Raw genomic sequence first — 14553 nt, 5'->3', positions numbered from 1 at the left:
ACACAAAAAAGTTTCTGAAATAAATTGACCTAACATTAGTCTCAGTCCTTCCACTAATCAAATCTAAAGCGGCTCTACTCCGAACGGAGTGTACTACAGTGCTTGGAGCTGAGAATTACTGTGTGCTGCAATGTGTAGCTTGAAGAGCATCGTTGAACGGCAAGCGTCTTGCCTTGGGTCTGATGAAATAAAGTCAAGAGTTTAAAGTTGCTAATCCCTATTCCAAGTGTTGCTATGCTTCCTTTAAGGGTTGCAGGATGCTCTCCTGGGTTTGTACTGAAAGCATCACCTGCTCTGCCACACCTGCTCTTTTTCACATTCCCCGAAATGTTGCTAATGGTCCTATCATCCCTCACACTAGAGAGCTCTGGGTCTGCCCAGGCCCCACTTCCTCTCCCACCTCCCACATTTAATCAGATGCTAAGTTTCTGATTTGCATGAGCTACCTTTGCATTTCTTTGCAGTCCATCCCCTTGGCTGTCCTTCCATGATCCCAGCCCTAGTTTACTGCTGTCCAGCCTGCTTCCGTCACCCTTTACCCCAGGGGTCCACGTGCTATAGCCTGTGGGCCCAATCCAATCCACCACCCGCTTTTGTACAGCTCAGGAACAAAGAATGGTTTTATTTTTACATGGTTGGAAAATATCAAAAGAAGAATCATCTTTCGTAACACGTGAAAATGATATGAAATTCAAATTTTGGTGTCCATAATTAAAGTTTATGAGAACACAGCTACACTCATTCATTACGTATTGTCTATGGCTGCTGTCATGCAACAATGGTGGAATTGAGTAGTTGCAACAGAGACCATATGGCCTGTAAAGCCAGAAATATTTCTTACCTGGCCCTTGACAGAAAAAGCTTGTGAGCCCCTGCCTTACCTAGTCCCACCACCACTCTTCCCTTGTTTCAGATCCTTCAAGACTCATCCGTAGCCCAAACTCTTAAAGGTCCTTCATCTTCCCTCCCAAGCTAATCGTCTCCATTTATTTCCCAACAGGGACTCTTTGCACATCCTCAGATGTATCTTGTACTTTCCCACTAAGACCATCATTCAAGTTGTTCTCTCTGCTGGGAATAATTTTTCCTTTTCATCTTTTTAGAAATCTTCTCTCTCCTTCAAGCCTCATAGCAAATGCAAACTGCTCTGAGGAGGTTGTCTCCCACTGTAGTTAACTCCTAGGAATGCCCTACCACTCTTGGGTACTGCTTTCATGAGCTGAAGTCCTTTCTGTTACATCTGGCTGTTTTAACTGAGGTCATAGGGCCCTCCCTAGGGGTGAGGTCCCTAAGGGTGGAGGAGCCCCACACCCTGTAGCATAGAGTTGCTGAGTGCAGGCTCTGTCTGCCTGTGCCAGGGCCTCCCTGGGCTCCCTGGGACTGCTCTCTCAGGTGTGTCATTTCTGTGACTTTATAGGACTTTTGTTCTCCCAAACCTACATGACATTGTTTTGAAACTGGGAAACAGAATTCAACTTTTGGAAATTGATTTTTAACATTAAGTAGAAAGGTCATTGCCATTAGTTGATGCATCATTTAATCTAAATCTCTTATCCATGTATCCACCCATGTCATATCTATTGATCCATCAAGCTATCTTTATCTATCTATCAGTCTTTATCTATCTGTCCATCAATTCATACAAATCCCCACTTCTAAATTCTCTCCAGTTTAACTCCACTACTGTCACTTGATTGGTGATGAACAATTTTTATGAGATTACTCATGGGTATTCCCCCGACACTGTTTTCCTGACCTCCCCTGCTGAGCTGGTTCCCCATTTTTCCCTTACTCCTGCTTTGTGTTCCAGCCAAATTATACTCTGCTTTTCTGGGAAAAACAAAATTCCTGGTTTTAGTTTGCTAGGGCTGCTATAACAAAGTACCACAAACTTGGGGGCTTAGAACAGTAGAAATTTATTGTCTCACAGTTCTGGAGGCCAGAAATCCAAGATCACAGTGTCGTCAGTGCCACGTTCCCTCTGAAGGTACTAGGGAAGGATCTGTTCCATGCATCTCTCCTAGCTTCTGGTACTTTGCTGGCAATCTTGGGCATTCCTTGTAGACGCATCACCCCAATCTCTGCCTTCATGTTCACGTGGTATTCTCAGTGTGTGTATGTGTGTGTCTATGTGTGTGTCCAAATTTCCCCTTGTTATAAAGACACAGTCGTATTGGTTTAGGGCCTACTCTAATGACCTCATCCTAAATTGATCATATGCAAAGATATTGTTTCCAAATAAGTTCAAATTCTGAAGGACTGGGATTATCTTTTGGGGGGCACAAATCAACCCATAACTGTCCCCCACTTGCAGTACTTTGTCCATGCTGCTCCCACCATTTGCAATGCCCCCCATGCATTTTTGCTCAGTGACCATCTGTCCCACTTCCTCTTTCCCCGTCGTGTGTGATCACTCCTCCACTGAACTCTCACAGCTCTAGGCGGGTGCCTCTCTCTTGACATCCACTAGAGTAGATCCCATATTATAATCATTTGTTTTAGGACCCTAGTTGACTGTAAACTTCCCTTTCCTTTTTTGTTTTTGATCTTGAAAGACTGATACTCAGGTATTTGCAAAATTACTGCTAAGTAAGCTTGGAAAGGTGTAGCCTTCACAGTCTTTACACTGGATTTTAAGCCTCTTTTAGGTAGTAATGTGTCTCACTCATCTTGGTGTTCCCTCTCCCTTTTCCCAGCTCTGAACATAGTGCCCATGAGCACAGGAGGCCCTCAACATATGTCAGTAGTTTGGAGATTTGAAGCACAATGAAAGTAGGAATTTGAGCCTGCATTTGCATTTGCTGGCATCCGCCACAGTGTCTGTCATTGCAAAGTGCCGATGCTTTGTGAACTATACAGCATATATCTGCTGCTCTTAATTTGGCTCTTCAGCTAGACCGTGACACTTCCACTGCCCAGAACAAATGAGTCTTTTTAGTGTGTCTGTGTGTACAGGCATACTTTCATCAAATTAAAGAAAGCCCCAAGAAAGTTTAAGAACAAATGCTTTATACAAATATACGGTGGGACCCTTTTTTGCTCTGTCTTATCTTTTCCTTCATCATCATCTTCAATATCTTCATCATCACTAATGGTAGGAGTTCAGAGTCAGAAAAGCAACTCATAGATTTATATTGTTTAATTGTTAGGGCTATAAATTTAGAATGTGAAAGCTACCCAATCCTATTAGCCGTACCCTGCTCTAAGAAAATCTGCCTACAATTGATACCGTCCAGGGATTTGGACTTTATTGATTAGATTTCCTGCTAGACTTCGGCCTTTGCCTTTTGCTCATCAGATCCTAGACAATATGGCCATGTCCCTGAGGAGAGTCAGGCACCATGGGGTAGCAGACAGACTTGCGGACTTTGGTTCTAGGGGGGCCATGTGGTCAAGATGGGGGTAGGAGGCATTGATGTTAAGACAACAATTTTTTTTCTTTCCTTACCTCACCGAGTTATTTGGAGGCTAACATAATCATTTAAAGTTTTTAGAAGAAGAAATGCTTTGCAAATGCCAAGATACTATAGTAGAACCTTGAAATAATGTGGCATATTGTTATACAGATTCACACACACACATGAGTCATATCACATGGTTCTAAAAAGCAGGTTTTCTCTTCTCTGAAATCGTCATCTATCAGGTGGGAAATAGAGAGAACTGTTAGACATGCTTCCTGCTTGGGTTTCAATATAGCAGAGGAGTTAAATGCATTGGAGCTGGAATAAGAAAGCCTGGATTCAAGATGGCTCTGCATCTTGTTAACAGAGCACCTTGGCATGAATTAGTGAGCATCTCTACCCCTTTTGTTTTCTCATCCACAAACTAGGGACCATAACAGTTATCACCTGATATGGATGCTGTGAAAGTTAGATGAGGAAGTCCATGCACAGTACTTAGTTCATTGCCTGGGCATGTGTAAGTGCTTATAGATATTTAGGTTTTTAAAAATTGATTTTATTGAGAAATGAACAATAAATACATGAAAAATTTCACTCTAGTATATATTTAAAACAGTTCCAGGTAATAGGAGGAGAAATATCACATAGAAATTCACAATTAACTGTCAAGTGACTTATACAGACAGTGTGATTTGAGCTGATGTTGAAAGATTAATGGGCATTGGATGGGAAAAATTAGTTAGGAGATAAATATTTGGGACAGCAGAATACCATGAACGTGAGGACAGAAGCTAAAGTGTGTTAGGTGTGATCAGCTTCGAGTTTATCTGAACCAGAGATTGTGAACGGGGAGGAGTAAGTGAGAAGGCCAGAATATTTGGTTAGAAACAGGGTGTGGCAAGACCAGGGTGGCAGACTAAGCCATTTGGGATTCATGCAAAGGAACTTTCAAGTCACTGTTGGCTCCTGAACAAGGTGGTGGATTAGTGAATGTGATGTTTTAGTGATATAATTTGACAATGATGTGTCAGATGGATCAACCTAGGGATTAGAATCAGAGGAATATGTTAGAAAGCCCAAAATAGTGGCCCTAGAATTGAGGTGGGTCATGAGGAAGCATAAACCAACATTTGTTAATCATCTAGTGTGTTTCACTTGCCAGGTGCTGACCTCATTTTTTTTTTTTAATCACAACACCACCTGTGAGATAGATAATGCTATTTCCAATGAGAATATATTTGCAGAAGGGGAAATTGAGGGTCTGAGAAGTTAGATTGTTTACTTAAGGTTTTAAGGTCACACACAGCTGGTAGTGATAGAACAGGGATTCGGAAGCCAGGTCAGTCTGTCTCCAGATCTTTCTGCCATGCTTTGCTGAAGTGGGGATCTAGTAAAAGGATGTATACATGAGATACTGCAAAACAAGTATTGAAACCTGATGTTTGATTAGGTATGGGGAATTAGGAAGACGTTGGCAAGAAATGAGGATGACTCCAAGAGTTTGTGCCTGGGTAATTATAAGTATGGTAGTGACTTTAAAGAATTGGCCTGTTGGGAAGGGAAATTGTTTGGGCTGGGGATTATAGAAATGTTGAGTGTCTGGTTATGATGCACAATAATGGAGATGTCAAGTAGCCAATTGGCATTTGTGAGAACAAAATTTGGAAGAGAGTTTTTGGCTGGAGTTAAAATGTTAAAAGTCACCCCCCTGGAAGTGGACATTAATGATGGAGTGTAGAGGGAGAAGTAGAGAGAGATGAGAAAATGGCACACTTTAATGTACATAGGAATAACCTGAGGATTCTGTTAAAATGCAGATTTTGATTCAGTAGGTTTGGAGTGGAGCCTGAGATTCTTTATTTCGAGCAAGCTCTCAGGTGATGCTGCTGTTGCTGGTCTGCGAAGCACACTTTGGGTAGCCAGAGGTGAAAGCACTGATCCTTGAGAAACCGTCATAGGTACAGGTGGAGGAAGAGAAGCCAACAGAAAGAAGGGGAGTAGTAAGGTAGGAAGACGACTGGAGTGACACAGTATTATAAGTGTCGAGAGGGATATGGGGTGGTCAAGATTCCACATTCTGTGGAGTGGTCAAGGTGAAGAGGAATGGAGAAAATCTGGTCATGAGGTAACCATTGGTGACTTTCAAGAGGGAAGTTTCTGTGGAAGGAATAGAACTTGGATTATGGGAAATTAAGCCTTAATGATCTGTGAGATAGTGGAGGTTATAGTGGGATCAAATCATATGAGATGTTTGTACCCAAAGGAACTAAGGGAATGAGATGGTAGCAAATGGTGTGGGAAAGCAGAGGACATTGCTCCATCATTTACTAGGTGAGAGACTGGGAATATGGGCATACGTGGATTTGGTACATGTGCACATACTAAAAGATAGAGGTGACTATATATAACTTTCTGCAGAAAGGGAAATAGAACACGATTGATGGAAGATGCTAGAGAGACCGGAAATAATTGAAAAGGAAGTTGGAGATAGGATTGAGTTAAGAAAACAAAAAAAAAATATGTTTTTCTCTAACATAGAAAGAAAGAGAAATAATTTGGCCGTGCTCAAGCTGGTGCAGTGAATTCATGCTTTAGTGCACCTCCTCTGCTCCAAACATATAGCAATGACAGAAAAATATGAGAACTCATAGCTGGACCTAAAAACAAGATAAATAACCTGATGGACGAGAAATAGTACAGAAACAAAAGGTTGATGAGCAGAGCTACATTCATTCTCATGCTGGGCTCCAAGTCTGGAGGCAAAAAGTAAGGACAGGAGTTTAGCTCTGGAGAGTTTGGCAGAATTATATGTGCTCCAGATTTTCAGGGGATCAGAGCTAGAGTCACTACTTGAAGCCATGGGCTGGGGATATTCTTCCACATTGATGAAAAGAATCTGAAAAAATAATGTTTCCAAACCCCATCTGAGAGCACAGTGGATGCTCTTCTTAGGCTCTAAGAATCTCTGAGCCTAAGGAAGTAGGAGAGAGGATATAAAGATGGAGTCTTTGAGATGATGAACTGACTTAAGCCACACAACTGGTTGAAGACTGTTCTGTTATATTCCATTGCAAGTCAGTATGAAAGGGAGAAACTATTCAATAAAGCCACCTGAGGAAAAATAGTTATGTTATTACCTCATACCAGTCACAAAATAAATTATGAATTCTCGGTGAAATTTAAAAGTAGAACTTTTTGTTTTAAATAAGCTTTTTATTTTAAAATAGTATTACCCTTTAGGGGCCCCAAGCCATCATTATAGGATGGGTTTGGAATTGAAGATCTAGGAGTCCTGGTGGAGGCAGCAATAATAACAACAACAAAAACATTAGACAGTGATAACTGAGCACAAAAGGAAAAGAAGAAAAAAAGAAAAAAACCTTCCTACTCAAAATTAACTATAATCCAAAATTAGGAAATCTGCAAAAAAAGCTAATGAGAAGGATACTTGTCATCATGGCATTTATTCAACAATATTCTAGCGATTCTAGCCAATGCAATAAGACAAGAAAAGAAATATAAGCATTGGAAAGGTAGATGACCATCCTTATCATGAATGATATGATCACCCTACATAGAATATCAAAGGGTATTTATAAAGCAACTATAGAACTAATTAGACAGTTCAGCAAAATTACTAATACAGGATCAATAAACAAAAATCAATATATTCCCTCAACACCAATAGAAAAGTTAACTGAAAACAAATCATATTTACAATAGCAGAGATGAAATAAAACAAAAAAAAATGAGGTAAAAAATATAAATCTGACAAAAGATATGCAAGATCTTATGGAAAAATATGAAACATTATTAATAGTATTAAAGAAGAATGAGTAAATGGAGCATATATATTGTTTGTGAATAGGAAGACCAATATAATAAAGATGTTGATTCTCCCCCAAGTCTACAAATTAAATACACTCCCAATAAAAATCCCAGCAGGGTTTTTGAAGACACTTGCTCGATAAGCTTATTCTGTAATTTACGTAGAAGAATGAAAGACAAAGAACAACCAAGGTATTTCTTTTAAAAAAGATAAAGATTGAGGAGTCTTGCTCTAGTAGACAAAAAGACAAAGTTACTGTAATTAAGACAGGGGAGACAAATAGGCCAAACTATAATAGTTTTTTTTTTAGCACTCCGAAAACATACATATGTATGTATGTAGATATAAAAATAAATAGACAGATGGATAGATGTGTATGTGTATATTTTTGATATGTCATTGCAAATCAGTATGAAAGGGAGAAACTATTCAATACAACCACATGAGGATAAATAAAGTTATATTATTATCTCAAACTGGTCACAAAATAAATTATAAATTCTGGGTGAAATTTAAAAGTAGAACTTTTTGTTTTAAATAAACTTTTATTTTAAAATTGTTTTAGATATGCAGAAAAGTTGCAACAATAGACAGAGAATTCCCTATACCCCTCACCCAGTTTCCCCTATTGTAATCATCCTATATCAGCATGTTACATTTGTCACAACTAAGAAACCGACTTCAGTACGTTACTATTAACCAAACTCAATACTTAATTCTGATTTCACCAGTTTTTCCTCAAATATCCTTTTTCTGTTCCAGAGTCGCATCCAGGATACCACATTACATTTAGTTACCATGTCTCCTTAGCTTCATCCATTCTGTGACCATTTCTCAGGCTTTCCTTGTCCTTGATTACCTTGACAGTTTAGAGGAGCACTGGTCAGATTTTATGCAGAGTGTCTCCCAATTTAAGCATGTTGGTTAGGGTCATGGATTTTGGGCAGGAAGACCACAGAGGTGAGTGCCATCCTCATCACATCATGTCAAGCGTATGTGCTCATCACATGACCTCACTGATGATGCTGACCCTGATCACCTGGCTGAGACAGTGTTTGCCAGGATTCTCCACTGTAAAGTCATGTTTTTCCCCTTGCCATGCTCTTTGAAAGGAAGCTGATAAACAGCACACACTCAAGGTGAGGAGTTAAGCTCCACCTCCTTCAGTGAGGAGTCGCTGCATAAATTATTTGGAATTCTTCTCTAATGGAACTTGTTAAATGTAGTACTTTTAAAGAAAAGGAATATATCCTTATGACTTCAAGGAGGGAAGATCTTATTAAGATATAGATTTAAACAACATAAAGGGAAAGATAATGCATTTGACTACATTAATTAAAAACAAATCTATATAAGATACCATATACAAAGTTAAAAGATAAACCATAGACTGAGAGAATATAATTCCAATGCATGTATCCAAAAAAGAATTTGCATACAGAAGAAATAACAAACTCCCACAAGTAAAAAAGACCAACAACATATATATATATACACACACACATTATATATACTATTATATATACAATGTATATGTATGTGTGGATATATATTATGTATATGTACATATTATATATTATATAATAATAATTATATATATCCACACATGCACACATACATACATAATATGTATATCACACACACATATACACATAACATATATATGTATATAATACACACACACAATGAGGAAAGGATATGAATAGAGAGTTCACAGAACAAGAAACTCCAATTGAGATGATGTGCAACCTTAGCAGTGATCAGAGAAATGCACTTTAAAACTGCAAGGAGATACCACCCACCAAACATCAGATGTTATCAGATATGGGGATACAGGGTAAGAAGTTCATCCATTTAGTGATTATAGAAATATGAGTTGGTACCGTTACTTTGTGGAAATGTTTAGCAATACAGTGAAGATTTATATATGCTAAATTCTAGGGATATCCTCTAAAGCCATTCTTCGAAAACATTTTTGCACATGGAAATCACCTGAAGAGCTTGTTAAAATGCAGATGTTGATGCAGTGGGGTCTGAGAGTCCCCACTGAATTTCTACCACACTCCCAGTGGATGCTGCTGCTGCTGGTCCACATGACCACACTTTGAGGAACAAGCCTCTAGAGCAGAGGTCAGCAAATGGTGGCCTGTGGGCAGGGACCAAATCTGGCTTCCATCTGTTTTTGTCAATGAAGTTCTATTGGAACATGTTCATTTGTTTACGTGTTGTCTGTGGCTGCTTTCAGACTACAATGGCAGAATTTAGTAGTAGCAACAGAGACTATATGATTTGTATAAAGCCTAAAATATTCATCATCTGGCCCTTTACAGGAAGTTTGCCAACTGCTGCCCTAGAGAAACTCTCCCACATGCATGTGAAGAGACTTGTATAATAATATTTATTGCAACTTTTTTTTTGAATAATGGTAAAATGGAGATAAATGTCAGTTGGTAGAACATCCAATAGTTTGTAGTATATTCACATGGTAGACTACACCAGTTAAAATTAATGAATGAGAGCTACATGTATCAACATGGATAAATCTAGAAAACATCCCTTGTTTTAAAGTTTAAACTTAGGCAAAACAATACTATAACTTGCTTATGGATATATACCTAGATAGAAAAATTATTAAAAGATGCCTGGAAATGATAATCGTCTGTTTCAGGACAGTGGTTACCTCTGGTGAGGGGTAAGAGCAGGAACAGGATCATGCGTGGACTCACATGGGTTCACAACCATAGGTGTCATGTATTATTTTTCTCAAAAATTTGGAAAGAAGTTATCAAAATATTATAAATTATTAATGCTGGGTGATGGGCATATAGTTTTGCTATTCTCTACACTTTTCTGATATTTGAGATATTTCAAACATTTTAAAAGTGTAGAAAGAATCAAGAAAGGAAAAAAAATGCAGAATATAAAGACAAGCATTTTGAAGTGCAGGGAGGGAATAGAGTAAAGTTATTAATACCTGAGGCTCTCTCTTCTCTCAATTAACCAAGACGAGATGTCCCGGTATTACAAATTGTCCCTTATATAGTTAATTTTGAGAATACTAAACAGATTTTGCCATGTGACTAATTTTACTCCATGACATATGGAGTATTTTGATTCTAAGAGGTTACTTCCTCCATGTCACGGAGTGGAAGGAATTCCTCTTTCTCTGGGACTAACATTTACTCCTTTAAGCCAAGCTCACCTTATTGTTAGGACAATCTTAGTGATGCCAAGGGTGAAGCCCCTGGGCACATACTCCTCCTTTTGAGTGTGAGCCTTGAAGTAACCACCAGGGGAGTCATAAGAGCCTTCAAGATTCCTTCAGGGAATCTCAGTGTTCCAGGCCCTATTATTTCATCTGGGCATGGATGCCCTCCCACTGTGACTTCCCGTGGGCATGATTCCATGAGCTGAATCACATTTGGGGTACATTCATCCTCAGCCCCCTCCCTCAGAGCACCTGTACGCAGCTGGAACCACACTTGGCACATGGGCCAGTGCAATCTCGTCACTTATTTTCCCAGAAGTATTGAGGCGACTTTGCAGGTAGAGGTACTGTGGACTGAAGCTGGAGATCCCAGTTCAACACTCTTAGCCGTGAAGTATACAAAAGGGACGTTGCAGTTCCAAGTACATTTCAATCTTTCATAGAACCCTTTGTAGCATGTTTGTTATTATAGGGACATGAGAATATTTTAGGTCAGATCGTGCCCCATGAAATATAGTAGCTGTGTTAAAAAGTCTGGCTAGCTGGCACTTGACAACCTTTGGTCAAGTGCTTACACATGTCAAGCAATGTGGAAGGCACAGGTAGCTGATGATACAAATGCTACTTTCTCCCTCAACATCAGCATTGTAAATAGTCTCCAACATGTTCTCTTGTTGGGAACCTGATTTCTGAACACAGTGCTCCCTTACGCATACAGTTCAGTTCCTGAATTCTTTCACCTTTCTGAATAGGTTTGTCCCTCTAATGTAGGTTTCCAGCCCCTTATTTATAATTGTTAACTATGACCAGAGGCAGCATAAGTTTGGTCATTATACGGACAGTCAGTGGGGCTTGCTGAGATGGCATTCCCTGGTCTTTAGCACACAATTCATAACTTCGTGCTAGCTTTATGTTTATTGTAAAGTTTTAAATTCAGATGCTAGGATGACCCATGCAGGTGTTGTAAATAAATGAAGGGGCCAGGTGGAGGGTAATAAGGAGTGGTGGGGAGTATGGCAAACTGGAGAACACACTTCCTGTCTAAATTGAGTGGCCACCACTTTGCTCTAGCTGCTTATCACTGAGCAGAAATGTTGGCCCAGCATTGCCAGAACCTTTGGATTTTTAAGGGAAGCTAGAATGGGGATATTTTAACTGTGAAATCTCCCAAGTTTTAAATGTTGGCAACTAAGTGAAAATTTTTTTAAGAAACCGAACATTTATTCTGAAAAGACACATCCTAGAGCCACATATAGCCTATAGGTTAGGTTTGCAACCTCAGAATAACAGAGGAAAAGATCTGAGAGTTTTAAGCAAGCTAGTTTGTGGGCCAGGAAGCCTAGGTATTTGGGTCTCACCCACCAGGATCAGTGCCACCAGGCTTCTATTGAATCTGATGGCAGGAGAAGAAAGAACTTAGATTGAAAAAGCAACAGCCACATCAGGAGGCAAAGGTACAGAACAAAGCAACCATAACCACATCCTAGGGACCACTAGTGACCTTCTTCCCATGATCTTGGAGAGACACCACACAGGCAGGAAATGAAGCAAGAGATGTCTATGAGGGAGCTTTCTTTACCATCATGCATTCTTTCCTGTCCCTGCGTGTTCACACAGTGGCCTTGGGGAGAAAGTTCCTCTGGGCACCATGCTTGTCTTCCCAGGAGTATTCTCAGATATTCCACACTCTTGCTATTGGTGTGCCTACGTCCTGAATAATTCTTCTTCTCTCCAAATCCATTATTATCTCTCTTCCATGAGGTTTATCTTTTATCCTTCCTAAGCTGAACTCTCAGGAGTAACATCAAAATGAAGGAGTCAATGTCTAGATAGAGCTGGGATTCCTTACTTGGAAGGTCCTAATACATGCAAAGTGTTATCGTGAGAGTGGCGGGTGTGGCAGGCTTGCTAGTGCAGAAACTGAAGCAGCCTGGGAAAGAGTTAGATGGGCATCTGCCGGAGGCAGTGCCACATGGGGATGCTCATCTCCATAGCTAGAGAAGCTGTAGGCAAGGAAAGAAAACTCCGGCCCTTCATCTGGGCCTTGCAGAAGTACTTAAACTTAAAGCCCTGCTTCCCCTGGAGAACGTCCCCACCACTGCTGCCTCCATTTGACCTCCATTTCAGCCTCCTTGTCTTGGATAGAGATTTTCAACAGATGGAAGCTATGTTGCAAAGTAGTTAATTATAAGGACTTTGGGGTTATGAAGAGCTTGGTTCAATATCAGACTCTGCCACAAAGTGAACTTGGGTTATCTTTTTTTTTTTTAATATATTATTGAGACTTAGTTTCCCACATGTAAAATGGAGTTAATGTTATCAACCTTTTAAAGATATTGGGGGATACTGAATTAGCTGTAGGCAGTGCCCTGTCACTAACTTAGATAGATCTTTGGATTCCGGGGTGATTGGTGACGCATCTGATGGTAGGATTGGGCATTGCTTGGGGCTCCCTTCTTCAGTCCATGCCTACCTGCAGCACGAGTCAAAACATTTCACCTTTTCTTCCTTCTTGGGGAAAGGTGGGGAGGTTGTGTCAAGAATGCCCCCTTACTGGGGTAGGGTGCAGAGCAGGCTCCCCACTTCTGACATCTATCCTGTTGCCCCCTTCTGCTCTCACTCTCTTTCCAGACAAGGATCTGAATTGCTTTGTGCCTCTGTTTTCCTATTATTTAGCCACCCACGACCTCAGTGCCAGGACTCCTGTGTATTTCAACCCACTCTTGAGTATATAGTGCTTTTCTTACAGCAAATGCTATGTAAGTGCTAAGCGTCACTGTGATGTAGCAACTTTAAGATGACAAACGAATACATTTAAAGAGGAAATGTTGGAAAATAATCCAATAGAGGTCCATTTGGTATTGGGCCCTTTATCAAGGCCATAACCTAAACCACTTTGTGGAATTAGGTAATAAAATTATTATGTCAGATAACAATAAGGAAGAAGCAGGGAGCAAAATGGAGGCCTTGAAAATCCAAAGTCGGGTGAAGAGCATGCAGACAGAAGATGCAGGCAGGCGCAGGGAAGCTGGAGGCTCTAGACTCCCAAGGCCAGAGCACAGGAGTGGGGCTGGGTGAAAGCCCAGAGATGGGGAGATGATTAGGATCTGGGAGATTGTCAGAAAAACAGAGAGGTTGAAGGTCTAGGCCATCTTTTGTGTTGCAAGGCTATAGGAGCCATCCCTTCTCTTGCTGCAGTGAATATTAAAGGACTTGCCCTTGAAGATTGAACTTGCTTTTAGCTCAATGGGATTGGCTCCCAAACCTCGCATCCAATCCTGTGAGTGCTCAGCACACCTTCTCCCCTAGCCTCTTCCTTCACAGCTTAGCTCCCCTCCCATTCCCAAAATGATCCCCAGGTCTCTGACTCACTTCTCAGGAAATATATACCTGGAGATCCCTTGAAGACTAGGCTCTGTTCTGAATTACAGAGGGCCTACAAGTAACTTTGTGCTGGATGACTTTGGGGAAAGCTGTTGACAGATGGAGGAAAAGGTTAGCCGTGGGTGTCTGTGGGCCACTGGAGTGGGAGGCCTTCTTCAGAGGTGTATTTGCCCCTCTTTGGCCTTCCCTCTGCCCATCTATCCCTTCCCCAGTCAGTGGCCGTGTTGATCCTGGTCTCCGCTGCTCTCACCTTGGCAGATGCCTTTTCCTTCCTGCTCCAGGATTGTTTTGAGGAAGAGGGAGAGGAATGGAGGATTTTGGAGCTGTGCTTCTTATGCTATCAGGCTTCAACATTTAGAATCTTGGAAAGGCTCCACCTGGGAAAGAGTTCCAGAGAAAACAAACTTCACATCCCAGCTCACATGGGAAAAGGCTCATGTTCATGGAGGCAGCTTCAGGGACACTTGGCAGAGGCTTAGGCAGGCTTGGCCCTTGCATTTAATGGATCTGACAGGGAGCCTGCCAGGGCCCACGAATGCTGCATGGCCTCCAAAGGAGATTTCACTTTCGAGCTATAGTGCTATCTCTTTCATAGGAATTGTAGTCCTCAGGTCTCCAGAGAACCAACAGCTTTTGTTGTCTGGCTGTTTATGCCCCATCTAAGGCAAGAAAGGTTTTAAGGGGCCAAACACCCACTCTTGTCTCCTACTCATTCCCCCTTGTCAAGTTAT

At 40.8% G+C, this 14553-nt stretch overlaps 1 protein-coding gene across 4 annotated transcripts in view; it reads left to right on the top strand.

Annotated features, from left to right (window-relative positions):
* Window positions 1-14553, top strand: part of NTRK3 (neurotrophic receptor tyrosine kinase 3) — a 373138-nt gene that overhangs the window by 250627 nt on the left and 107958 nt on the right. The window lies entirely within an intron of this gene.

The sequence above is a fragment of the Diceros bicornis genome, chromosome 5, assembly GCF_020826845.1.
Source record: "Diceros bicornis minor isolate mBicDic1 chromosome 5, mDicBic1.mat.cur, whole genome shotgun sequence".
NCBI classification, from domain to species: Eukaryota; Metazoa; Chordata; class Mammalia; order Perissodactyla; family Rhinocerotidae; genus Diceros; species Diceros bicornis.
This window is presented reverse-complemented; position numbering and strand designations above follow the sequence as displayed.